The following is a 12,886-nucleotide window of genomic DNA, read 5'->3' on the forward strand; positions in this document are numbered from 1 at the left end:
AAAAAGAATTTTCTCCGATTAGTCTTAAATGTGCTACTTGCTAACTTCATGGAATGCCCCCTAGTCCTTCTATTATTCAAAAGTGTAAATAACCGAGTCACATCTACTCTTTCAAGACCTCTCATGATCTTAAAGACCTTTATCATATCCCCCCTCAGCCGTCTCTTCTCCATTCTGAACAGCCCTAACCTCTTTAGATTGTGACTCTACTCCCACACCAAGAGGTCATAATCTTACATGTCATCCTTGACTCTGCTCTGACCATGGAGAGCCAAGAATCTTAAGTACCAAAGACAGCATTCTGGAGTCTCCAAATGGTAAAGCAAAACCACCACACGATCAGCAATACTCACACGTCTGTACAGGAAGCCCAAAAAAGAGAATGAGCAAACTACAAATACCTCAAAATGCCACTGCCAGAATCACAGTTAGTAGGAAATGAGAACATGGCTTCTCCTCTCTTAATCCCCCTCCAATGGCTTCCAATTTCTCTTTGTGGCAAAGTGAAAATGCTATCCCACACATTCAAGGCAAGGAAGAGCACTGGCCTCACTTATCCGACTGAGAAGATAAGAGAGCATCATCTCAAAAAAATCTACGATCAAGCCAAAAAACAGCAGCTGGCTCCTCCATCCCTCAAAACAAGGTCAAGACCCTTCAGAGGTGCAGCACCAGATCTATGGAAATCACTTTCCCCATCTGCAAAATTTTAAGGACTACTTGAGCTTTCAATGCCAACTAAAATCATAAGTCTTTGGCCAGCTGACCTGCACAATGTATGAGATCAAATAACTAAAAGGCTGATATTCAATGCCACTTAAGATGGGTAACTTCAAAGTTAAGAACATAAGAAATTAACATACTGGGTCAGACCAAGGGTCCATCAAGCCCAGGATCCTGTTTCCAACAGAGGCCAAACCAGGCCACAAGAACCTGGCAAGTACCCGAACACTAAGAAGATCCCATGTGACTGATGCAATTAATAGCAGTGGCTATTCTCTAACTTGATTAATAGCAGGTAATAGACTTCTCATCCAAACCTTTTTTAAATCCAGCTACACTAACTGCACTAACCACATCCTCTGGCAACAAATTCCAGAGCTTAATTGTGCATTGATTGAAAAACAATTTTCTCTGATTAGTTTTAAATGTGCCCCATGCTAACTTCATGGATTGCCCCCAGCCCTTCTATTATCCAAAAGTGTAAATATCCGAGTCACATCTACCCGTTCTAGACCTCTCATGATCTTAAAGACCTCTATCATATCCCCCCTCAGCCGTCTCTTCTCCAAGCTGAACAGCCCTAACCTCTTCAGCCTTTCCTCATAGGGGAGCTGTTCCATCCCCTTTATCATTTTGGTTGTCCTTCTCTGTACCTTCTCCATTGCAATTATATCTTTTTTGAGATGCGGCGACCAGAATTGTACACAGTATTCAAGGTGTGGTCTCACCATGGAGCGATACAGAGGCATTATGACATTTTCCGTTTTATTCACCATTCCCTTCCTAATAATTCCCAACATTCTGTTTGCTTTTGTGACTGCCGCAGCACACTGAGCCGACGATTTCAATGTGTTATCCACTATGATGCCTAGATCTTTTTCCTGGGTGGTAGCACCTAATATGGAACCTAACATCGTGTAACTACAACAAGGGTTATTTTTCCCTATGTGCAACACCTTGCACTTGTCCACATTAAGTTTCATCTGCCAAATTTCATCCGGCTAAGTGTCAGTGTTTGAATATTCAGCCTCCTTCTGTGGCTTAGCCAGATGACTATCTGGGGAGATAGTTATCCAGCTAAGTGGTCGGCTGTACTGGGGCATGGCTACTTATTTAGATAACTTACTGGGTGATGCATCAAGCCTCAGTAGTGCTATAATGCCCAATAAACAGAGTATGTCATGTGATAGAGCAGGATTGCGGCGATATCGTGCAATATATGCATGGCCCCGCCCAGGTTGCCTCTCCTATTACCATGATCTTCTTTGCATGTGATTTGCATGAATGAATAATGCAAATGCATGCAAGGAAGGTCATCAATAGGTAAATTAATGTAAATATTTTGTCACGGCCGATTGAGAAAGCGGTCAATGCCCTTTTAAAAAGTGGTAAATGTGATGAGGGAAGCACCGAGACCCTAACTCGGGTCCCGAGGCTCACACATCACATTTAAAGTGCTTGGAACCTAAAAGTCCCAATGCCTTGGCGTAAGAAAAGGCTCAGCTGGGGGCCCCGACTCTTCCATGAAGAAAATGAGTCAATAACATGCGGCGATGGCCTCCCTCCCCCCTCAGTGGTCCCCACCCCTGTAGATATCTCCACTCGCTAGGGTCTAGGGTATCCCCTCCCAGCATCCCCCCTTCCCTCCCCCCAAAGATGTGAAGCCCAGAAAATGGGGGTACACTATGTCCCAATGAGTTTGGGGTGAGGGTGGAAGCCCCAAACCTCCAAATACTTTTGTTGAAAGCCTGGAAGGGTGGTAGGTGCGGGCCATCGCCACGAGCGATTTTGACACTTTTTTTTTTCATGGAGGGGTCAGGGCCACCTCATGTGGTGACCCCACTTTGAGCTGGGAGTCAGCCCTGACCCACATTCTGCCTTTTCTTTCACGTGGCGTTGTTTGTTTGTTTTGGGTTTTTTTGAGGTGATGGCCCTTGAAGGTGATGGCGGTCCATTGAGGTTGGGGCTGCCATCGCATCTAAAGGGTCACGTGCCACGTTCTTTTGTCCTGCAGAGTTTGGCTGTGAGAGAAAAGAATATTCCATAGAGCCGCAGTCTTTTTTCAGGGGAGGGAATATAATAGTGGGACCCCCCCCACCTTCTGTGAAAACAAATTGCTGCTTGATGGCTCTAGGCCTTAGTTGGATAAGTGGTGATATTCAGAATATCGAGCAGGTCTAAAATTAGCCTGATAAACTTAATCTAACTATTAGTTAACTGGCTAGATTCAGCAGCACAGCCATGCCACGGACTATCCTGGTCAAGTTTATCCAGCTAACCTGTCCAGCCAGATAGCAGCTGAGGACCTCTAAGAGGTAAGATTCCCATAAAGTAGGATACTCAGCAGTAATCCTGATGTAAACTGACCACGTTATGAAGCATCCTAACTGCTCCTGACACCTGAAATTTGCATGTATCATTTTGTAACATGGTAAATGCAGCAGATAGAGACCAGAACGGCCCATCTAGTCTGCCCATTTGAGATTCACCCTCTTTTGCTAGCTGTGTAAGCCGACGTCAGCTCCCCCTTTGGGTCTTTCTCCCAATGAGTCAACCCTTCTCTCATATCTGTGCCAAGCACGGCCAAGTCCATCCAGCTCATCACACTGGTGGCCTCCCCATGTTTTCTCCGAGTCTAGATGAAGTCTTACCACTGCTGTTTTTGGCTTGTAACTGCCGCTCGGTGCAGGTTACCCCCATGCTTTTTTTGGAGCTCCGGTGCAGTTGTAAATTGATTAAGGACACTGCTATCTGCTGCTGTCCTCTCTAGCTTTGGTGTCCAGGTTACAGATGGCAGGCTTTGTGGTTCTAAGGCGCAGGAAAGTTTTTGGGTGCAGTCAGTTTTACTGTACAATTCCTCCCCCTCCCTGCCTGCTACAGAATGGACAAGGACCCCCGCCTTTGCTTCTATCCAGCACAGAGAGCCACATGTCATTCGCTGCTAGGTTAAGCAAACCCATCAGTGCAGGCAAGCAACGAGTAACACAAGTCTGCTAGGGAAGGGGGGCTCCCTGCGCCAAAGAGCTTATCATGTATGTCTTGTCATTTTACTTTTCTCATTTCCACTTCTTTTCACCTTCGTCCGAGACACAAACACACATGCAGAGCAAGGATTTAGTAAACCTGTAAAACAGACATCCATAGCCAGCTTGTCTAAGATACCCAGGATGGATACTTGGGGACCCCTTCACCCACACATCCACAATGAGGACATAGTAGCCTTGTCCTTGAGAACTGGAAAGTTCACTGTGGATGGTGGTAGGGGGCATTACCAAACAGCACCCCCAAACCTCAGTACTTGGTGCAGAGAAAAAAAAAATCAACCTTAAAGCCTCTGGAAACTCAGTGCTGCGTCCACTACTGGCCAGCTTCCTTCCTCACTCTGCAGCATGTGACAATCCTACATTGCTGAGCTAAATGACAGAGAGGTCAGACAGTCACTTACCCTGCTGCAGTGAGCGCAGGGGCACTTCCTCCACTCAGCTTCTTGCTCCTAGGGCTGACCTGGAAGGAAGCCTCAGGCTTGATGGTCTTCTCTCTCTCTCTCTCTCTCTGCTTGGGTCTGCACCGTACCAAGCAGGGAGGAAAACTGGGGGGCTTAGACTCTCCAAAATGCCTGGTATCCAGCTGACATCACTCTGCTATTTATAGAATCAAAGACTTCATACACTCATATCTTCCTGGACTTCAGCACAGGGCTCAGTATAGGGAAACAATTGTCATGTGAAATGCGCTTGCCACAGGTGTATAAAGATACAAAGCACCAGAGAAAATGCTTAACGAGCAAGGGAATCGGAGGAAGGCCAGAGAGATGCAATACAGAGACAATCACTGAGCAGGACATGGGGTGCAGTGCTATGGGACAGGGAGCAGAGCAAGGGGAGCAGGACATGGAGTGCAGTGTGATAGGGACAGAGACAGGTAGCAGAAAATGGAGCGAGTGCTATGGGGTCAGAGAACAGCATATAGAGTGAATGCTATTGGGACAGGAAGTAGGACAAGGAGTGAGTGCTATGGAGACAGGGAACAGGACATGGAGTGCAGTTTGACAGGGATAGTGATAGAGAGCAGGACATGGAGTGCATTTTGTTATGGGTAGAGATAGAAAGTAGTACATGGAGTACAGTGTGATAGGGACAGAGAAAAGGACATGGAGTGCAGTGTGATAGGGACAGAGATAGGGAGTAGGGCATGGAGTGCAGTTTCATATGGATGGGTTGCAGGATATGGAGTCGAGTTTGATAGGGATAGAATTAGGGGGTAGGATGTGGATTGAGTGCTATGGGGATAGAAAGCAGGACAATGAGTGCAGTTTGCTAGGGATAGAGATAGAGAACAGGACATCGAGTAGAAGAGGACCAGAAGGCTCATCTGCATACTGCTCCCAGCATCCCCAGGGAGAGGAGTCCAGAGGTCACCTCAAGCGATCCAGGGATTGAATTTCACAGCCCCAGCTTCCAGAGGCCCCGCACCCTTTGCAGTAGAAGAGGACCGGAAGGCTCATCTGCATTCTGCTCCCAGTATCCCCCAGGAGAGGAGTCCAGAGGTCACCGCAAGCCAGCCAAGGATTGAATTCCACAGCCCCAGCTTCCAGAGGCCCCGCACCCTTTGCAGTAGAAGAGGACCGGAAGGCTCATCTGCATACTGCTCCCAGTATCCCCCAGGAGAGGAGTCCAGAGGTCACCGCAAGCCAGCCAAGGATTGAATTCCACAGCCCCAGCTTCCAGAGGCCCCGCACCTTTTGCAATAGAAGAGGACCGGAAGCGCGTGCCTAATCTCAAACCCTTCAATTAACTGAGTGAAGATCAATTTAATGGTGGTTAAAGATGATTGGTAAGTATAGCTTTGGGAAATCTTTGGACTTTTGTTTGGTGAAAATTAACTTTGGACTTAAGTTTGGTGAAAGGTGAAATAGAGGGATATATTCTTTAGAGTTTGTGTGTGTCTGTCAATCAGGGTCTTAACTAAATCATACTATTGTACCAGCCCTTATTGAAAGTTTAATCATCCCCTTGTAGGACACTAGCTGATTAATTAGTAAATTCACCTGTAAATTTAAAGTACTCTAATTCCAACTCCCTTAGTATCCTAAACTTAACTAGGAACTCAATAAAACTAAGATGAAGTCAGCAGTCATGCAGCAAGAGGGGGGCTTTCCAGTCTTTTGCACTGAGTGTCACATGTATAATTTTTTAACTGCCAGTGAGAGATTGTATGTGTGCATTCGGTGCAAAGAGCTCCTGGCTCTCAGGGAACAGGTCCGATATCTGGAGGCTAGAGTAGCAGACTTGGAGGAGCTGAGGCAGACAGAGAGTTACATTGATGAGACCTTCAGGGACATAGTAGCCAAGTCCCAAATCCAGTCTGGCAGCCCCAGTGCTGCCTTGGATCAGAAAGGTCTCCCAGTAGGAGCACATCACCCTGGTGTAGCAGGAAGTGATCCTGTAGAAAGGACCTGCTCTCCAGATGATATATTGTCCTCTTGCACTCAGGACAAGTCTCCCAGGGCTACTGCCCAGGAGGGAAGGGTTAGGCCGGCCATCATAGTTGGTGATTCAATTTCCAGAGGCTTTAAGGTTGATTTTTTTTCTCTGCACCAAGTACTGAGGTTTGGGGGTGCTGTTTGGTAATGCCCCTACCACCATTCACAGTGAACTTTCCAGTTCTCAAGGAAAAGGCTACTATGTCCTCATTGTGGATATGTGGGTGAAGGAGTACTTAGGATGCTTCATAACGTGGTCAGAAATGTAGATAGCAGGGTGGCTGGTGGATGTGAGGACCGCCTGGTAACTTGCCTGCCTGGTGCGAAGGTGGCAGACCTCACGCATCACCTAGATAGGATTATAGATAGTGCTGGGAAGGAGCTGGATGTCGTGATATATGTGGGCACCAACGACTTAGGAAATTGTGGGAGGGAGGTTCTGGAATCCAAATTTAGGATTTTAGGTAGAAAGCTCAAATCCAGAACCTCTAGGGTGGCATTCTCTGAAATGCTCCCTTTTCCACGTGCAGGTCCCCAGAGGCAGGCAGAGCTCCAGAGTTTCAATGCATGGATGAGATAATAGTGTAGAGAAGAGGGATTCAGTTTTGTAAGGAACTGGGAAAACTTTTGGGGAAGGGGGAGACTTTTCTGAAAGGATGGGCTCCACTTTAACCAGAGTGGAACCAAGTTGCTGGCACTAACTTTCAAAGAGGAGATAGAACTGCTTTTTAAACTAGAACAAGGGGGAAAGCCGACAGCAGTGCATGGTTCAGAGAAATGTATCCTTGAAGGATACTAATGAAACAGGAGAGTTAGGGCATCCCAACAAAGAGGTTCCAATAAAAGCAAACGTAGTCCATGTGCCTATATATAAAAAAATCACTGAAGCTAATGATTTCCAAATTATCCTTAACAACTGAAAAGCATGTTCTTAATACAAATAAAAAACATACTTTGAAATGTCTGTATGCCAATGCCAGAAGTCTAAGAAGTAAGATGGGAGAGTTAAGAGTGTATAGCAGTAAATGATGAGATTGACATAATTGGCATCACAGAGACTTGGTGGAAGGAGGATAACCAATGGGACAGTGCTATATCAGGGTACAAATTATATCGCAATGATAGGGAGGATATAGAGTCCAACAGGATAAAGATCATACAAGAGACTAAATGCTCAGTAGAATCTATATGGGTAGAAATCCTATGTGTGTTGGGTAAGAGTATAGTGATAGGAGTATACTACCGTCCACCTGGACAAAATGGTCAGACAGATGATGAAATGCTAAGAGAAATCAGGGAAGCTAATCAATTTGGCAGTGCAATAATAATGGGAGATTTCAATTACCTAATAACAAAAATGTGGAAACCAAAGTATTTTTCAATTGTAGCCTAAGAAGGTGTCAGCAAGCCTGACATTATATGTCTTTAACATAGACACTAACCGGTCTTCTCAATCATCCACCTTCATCATCCTTTAATACTTTCAAAAAAATTTTTTTTTGTAAAGTTTTTTTTTCTCTTGTTGATTAAAATAGTCCTCCATCTATAAACATCAAAATGACTCAGACTCTTAGCAATCAAACATTGTTATCGCCCTACACAGGCCGGTGTTTTGCTAACTCAGCTTCATCAGGGGCACATCAAAAATGCTTTAGCAAGAGTCTATCATGGTTAAAAGGTGAGGTGAAAGAGGCTGTTTTAGCCAAAAAAAATCCTTCAAAAATTGGAAGAAGGATCCATCTGAAGAAAATAGGATAAAACATACGCATTCTCAAGTTAAGTGTAAAACATTGATAAGACAGGCGAAGAGAGAATTTGAAATGAAGTTGGCCATAGAGGCAAAAACTCATAATAAAAACTTTTAAAAATATATCCGAAGCAAGAAACCTGTGAGGGAGTCAGTTGGACCATTAGATGACCATGGGGTTCAAGGGGCTCTTAGGGAAGATAAGGCAATTGCAGAAAGACTAAATGAATTCTTTGCTTCCGTGTTTACTAATGAAGATGTTGGGGAGATACCACCAGTTCCGGAGATGGTTTTCAAGGGTAATGAGTCAGACAAACTGAACGAAATCACTGTGAACCTGGAAGATGTTGTAGGCCAGATTGACAAACTAAAGAGTAGCAAATCACCTGGACCAGATGGTATGCATCCTATGCTACTGAAGGAACTAAAAAATGAAATTTCTGATCTATTAGTTAAAATTTGTAACTTATCATTAAAATCATCCGTTGTACCTGAAGACTGGAGGGTGGCCAATGTAACCCCAATATTTAAAAAGGGCTCCAGGGGTGATCCGGGTAACTATAGACCAGTGAGCCTGACTTCAGTGCTGGGAAAAATAGTGGAAACTATTCTAAAGATCAAAATCGTAGAGCATATAGAAAGACATGGATTAATGGAACACAGTCAACATGGATTTACCCAAGGGAAGTCTTGCTAACCAATCTGCTTCATTTTTTTGAAGGGGTTAAATGTGGATAAAGGTGAACAGGTAGATATAGTGTGTTTGGATTTTCAGAATGCGTTTGACAAAGTCCCTCATGAGAGGCTTCTAAGAAAACTAAAAAGTCATGGGATAGGTGGCGATGTCCTTTCGTGGATTACAAACTGGTTAAAAGACAGGAAAAAGAAAGTAGGATTAAATGGCTAATTTTCTCAGTGGAAATGGGTAAACAGTGGAGTGCCTCAGGGATCTGTACTTGGTGCTTTTCAATATATTTATAAATGATCTGGAAAGGAATACGAGTGAGGTTATCAAATTTGCAGATGATACAAAATTATTCAGACCAGTTAAATCACAAGTGAATGTGATACATTACAGGAGGACCTTGTGAGACTGGAAGATTGGGCATCCAAATGACAGATGAAATTTAATGAGGACAAGTGCAAGGTGATGCATATAGGGAAAAATAACCCTTGCTGTAGTTACACGATGTTAGGTTCCATATTAGGAGCTACCACCCAGGAAAATGATTTAGGCATCATAGTAGACAATACTTTAAAATCGTCGGTTCAGTGTGCTGCAGCAGTCAAAATAGCAAACAGAATGTTAAGAATTATTAGGAAGGGAATGGTGAATAACATGGAAAATGTAATAATGCCTCTGTATCATTCCATGGTGAGACCGCACCTTGAGTACTGTGTACAATTCTGGTCGCCGCATCTCAAAAAAGATATAATTGCGATGGAGAAGGTACAGAGAAGGGCAACCAAAATGATAAGGGGAATGGAACAGCTCCCCTATGAGGAAAGACTAAAGAGGTTAGGACTTTTCAGCTTGGAGAAGAGACGGCTGAGCGGAGATATGATAGAGGTCTTTAAGATCATGAGAGGTCTTGAACGAGTAGATGTGAATCGGTTATTTACACTTTTGGATAACAGAAGGACTAGGGGGCATTCCATGAAGTTAGCAAGTAGCACATTTAAGACTAATCGGAGAAAATATTTTTTCACTCAATGCACAATTAAGCTCTGGAATTTATTGCCGGAGACAGCACCACAGGGTTTAAAAAAGATCTGGTAGACTTGGGGAAAGCTACTACTTACCCTTGGGATAAGCAGCATGGAATGTATTTACTGTTTGGGATCCTGCCAGGTACTGTTGGAAACAAGATATTGGGTTTGATGTTTCCATGATCTGACCCAGTATGGCAAATTTTATGATTTTATGTTCTTAAACACTGTCCTGCTCAGGTTCTTTTATGTTACATTCTTTAGTAAGAGAAGATGTGATCTGTCTTACTTAATCTTCCTTTAAGGAAGGTCCCAGCTAATCAACTGGGCCTCAAGTGCTGCAAACGGATCAGGTTTTCAGGATATCCACAATTAGTATGCATGAGGTATTTGCATACCGCGGAGGCAGTGCGTGCAGATCTCTTATGCATATTCATTATGAATATCATGAAAACCCGAAATGTTTGCGGCATTTGAGGACCAGAGTTGCCTAACCCCGCCTTAGCACATTTGTCCAGTCCTGATGTCATGTAAGAAGCTGTTCATTACTCTGAATTGTTGTGCTAAATGACGATCTCAGGAGCTGTAAAGCTTCACATCGTCTATAAATAGTAGGTGTAATGTTATCTGTGGCTCATTAGTGTCTCTAGGATTAAGCTAAATTCATAATCCAAAGAGTTAATGAGCGTATTCTGGATTCAATGCCAGACAAAACAGAAGTGGTGACAGGAAACGTCCCTGAAATATATTCCTTGCTGAATCCTGAAGTTAAGAATGACAAATAATCCAATTTTTTTATTCAGATGGAATTTAATGTGCCACATTTTCATGGTAAACGTAATGTACTCAGTCGATCCAAGATTCACTCTGTACATTTCAAGGCAACAGAGCTGTAGCCATAGGGACCATCCACTAGGGGCGCTGTCTCGCAAAAACCATCAGCTTCCTCCTCCCTACCCTCCCACCCCAGCAGTGAAGAGCAGTGTGGCCCTTGGGGGCCATAAAAAGCATTGACCTAAACCTCCCTCTCCCCGCCCCAGCAGGGAGGAGCAGTGCGGCCTGCAGGGTATCAAAGACCATCAGCCTCCTCCCCCTGCTCCAGCAATGTAAGAGCAGGCAGCACTGGCCTCCCTCCCCAGGCTGCAGCGCACCTAGAGGTTAGAAGAGAGAGAGAGAGGGCCTTGCTCGGTAACTTTCAAACCAGCGCACATGTGCACGCATACGTTGGTCCGCGCCCAGGGAGGCAGCGATTTTATAACTTTTTACGCATATATCTATGCAAATGTTATAGCATAGCCTGGCCGGGCACACACGTGTGCTAAATTTTAAATGGACGTGCACACAAATTCCGCTTCTCCTGCGTAAGTCGGGCGACTTTAAAAGGGGCACGCGCTGACATCATTTCCAGTTTTACCAGTTCATCCCCAGTTCACCCAGTTAAGAGAGAGGTACTCCAAGCCCCCCCTAGTTTAATAGCCTTACCTCCCCCAGTTATCCCCGACCCTTAAAACCCCAGGGATCTGTCTATTTTTCTTTATTTTTTAACTTCCATGTCCTCCAAAGCAGAAGTAAAGTTACGAGGCAGGGAATCTGGGCGCACACCCAGGCGCGTCAGTGTTTGCCCGCACAGCTCAGGTTCACGCCCCAAAATGCCCACTTCCCGCCCTGACCACGCCCACACTCCACCCCTTTTAGACAACTTTCTCGGGGCGCGCACTATGGGAGACATGCGCGGATCTTGCTGGCTAATAAAATCTGCTTGGGGTGCACAAGCCCAACACAGAGAGGGAGAACTGTGCTGCTGGAAATTCTTATTTGTAGTGCCATCAGTCCATCATTGTCTTCAGTAAAGCTATTTTTTTGGACACTAGCCCACTGGTCCTTGCGCCTTCCTTGGGGAACGTAGCACATTTCACTTCACCCAGGGAAATTCTTTTTGAAATTTACTTTTTTTATTAACTTTCCTCAGTGGGTGACAAGTAACCATCAAAATACATCTCACAGAACTCAGTACACCACTGAAATCGCATACAGTAAACGGATTAACAAATGTACTAACAAATGTACGAGAATCCCCCCCCCTTACCCTCCCCCGCCCCCAGGAATTAGGGTACCGTGTAATACCGCACACCCTTAAGAGTCTGACATGAGGTGCAGTACAAAAGATAGGCATAAAACTGGCAATATCCATCATCCTGAGTCCGTTCACTACGCATTCACAAGTAAGCCTTTAGTGTTGATTGCAGCTCACCAAAGCCCAGGTCACTACCCGAACTCCGCAACAGTCCAAGGATGTCAACGGAAGGATCAAGAACAATCGGAGTAGTCCAGGAAGGGTTGCCAGATCTTAAAGTAGGATGACATTCTGTTATGTTTAGTGGCCATTAAACAGGCCAGTCTCTGGTATCTATGTAATAATGCAAGAATGTCAGCAAGTCCCGGGACCTGCGCGGTCTTCCAATTTTTAGCGATCAAAGTGCGGGTCACAATAAACATTTGCATACAAAAACACTGTTGGTGTTTATTAACAGTATCAGGAAAAATGTTTAATAACGCTGTTTCCGCTTTGGAGAGTATGGGGACTTCCAACACCCTGGTTAACCAAGCAAATACTGCCCTCCATAAAGGAGCCACCCAGGGAAATTCTAGGAAGAAAACCAGCCACACTGCACTGGGACCTGAGAGAACCCTTTTCTGCCCCCCGCTGTTGAAAGGATCCACACCTTGGCAGTAAAGGGAAGGATAAAAGCCAGTGATAGGGTACCTGCCCCATAGAGTCTATAAATAACTTTATGGCCCCAAAAGTGCCGGACATGCACATTGGAGTGAGGGTACATATTGTTGCGCCAGGAGGTGGACCCTTGGCCTAGTGCAGGATTGGTAGGCTCCCTGGTCGGACCCAGAGAGCGCCTGCCACCAGGAGGCGGAGCACAAGAGGAGACAGAGGCTAACTGGAGCTTCACCACTAACAACCCGGGGTTCCCTCAGGTTGAGCCCTTGGTTACCCGGGCCGCCTGGTCTTAGGTGGACCTTGCAGGATCTCCTTGAGAGAAAGTTCAGAGGTGTGCCCACCACGATCAAGGGTGCATGGTCTATGTTCAGGCTAGAAGTCCGGGGTGCCACACGGAAGGCCAAAAGAGAGTCTCTGAGTGTATGGCAAGGATCAGAGGCCAGAATCAAGGAAACATGGTCAGCCAATGCAAGGGTCAGAGCCAGTGGTCAGT

The 12,886-nt window shown here is 45.2% G+C and overlaps 1 protein-coding gene across 1 annotated transcript in view; it reads right to left on the bottom strand.

Annotated features, from left to right (window-relative positions):
- Positions 1-4,326, bottom strand: part of MYOZ2 (myozenin 2) — a 74,330-nt gene extending 70,004 nt beyond the window's left edge. The window contains exon 1 of the mRNA XM_029608102.1: positions 4,169-4,326. The gene's annotated coding sequence lies outside the window, so the exon portion shown is untranslated. The remainder of the gene's footprint in view (positions 1-4,168) is intronic.
- Positions 4,327-12,886: the final 8,560 nt, after the last annotated feature.

This window comes from Rhinatrema bivittatum, chromosome 1, assembly GCF_901001135.1.
Source record: "Rhinatrema bivittatum chromosome 1, aRhiBiv1.1, whole genome shotgun sequence".
NCBI classification, from domain to species: domain Eukaryota; kingdom Metazoa; phylum Chordata; class Amphibia; order Gymnophiona; family Rhinatrematidae; genus Rhinatrema; species Rhinatrema bivittatum.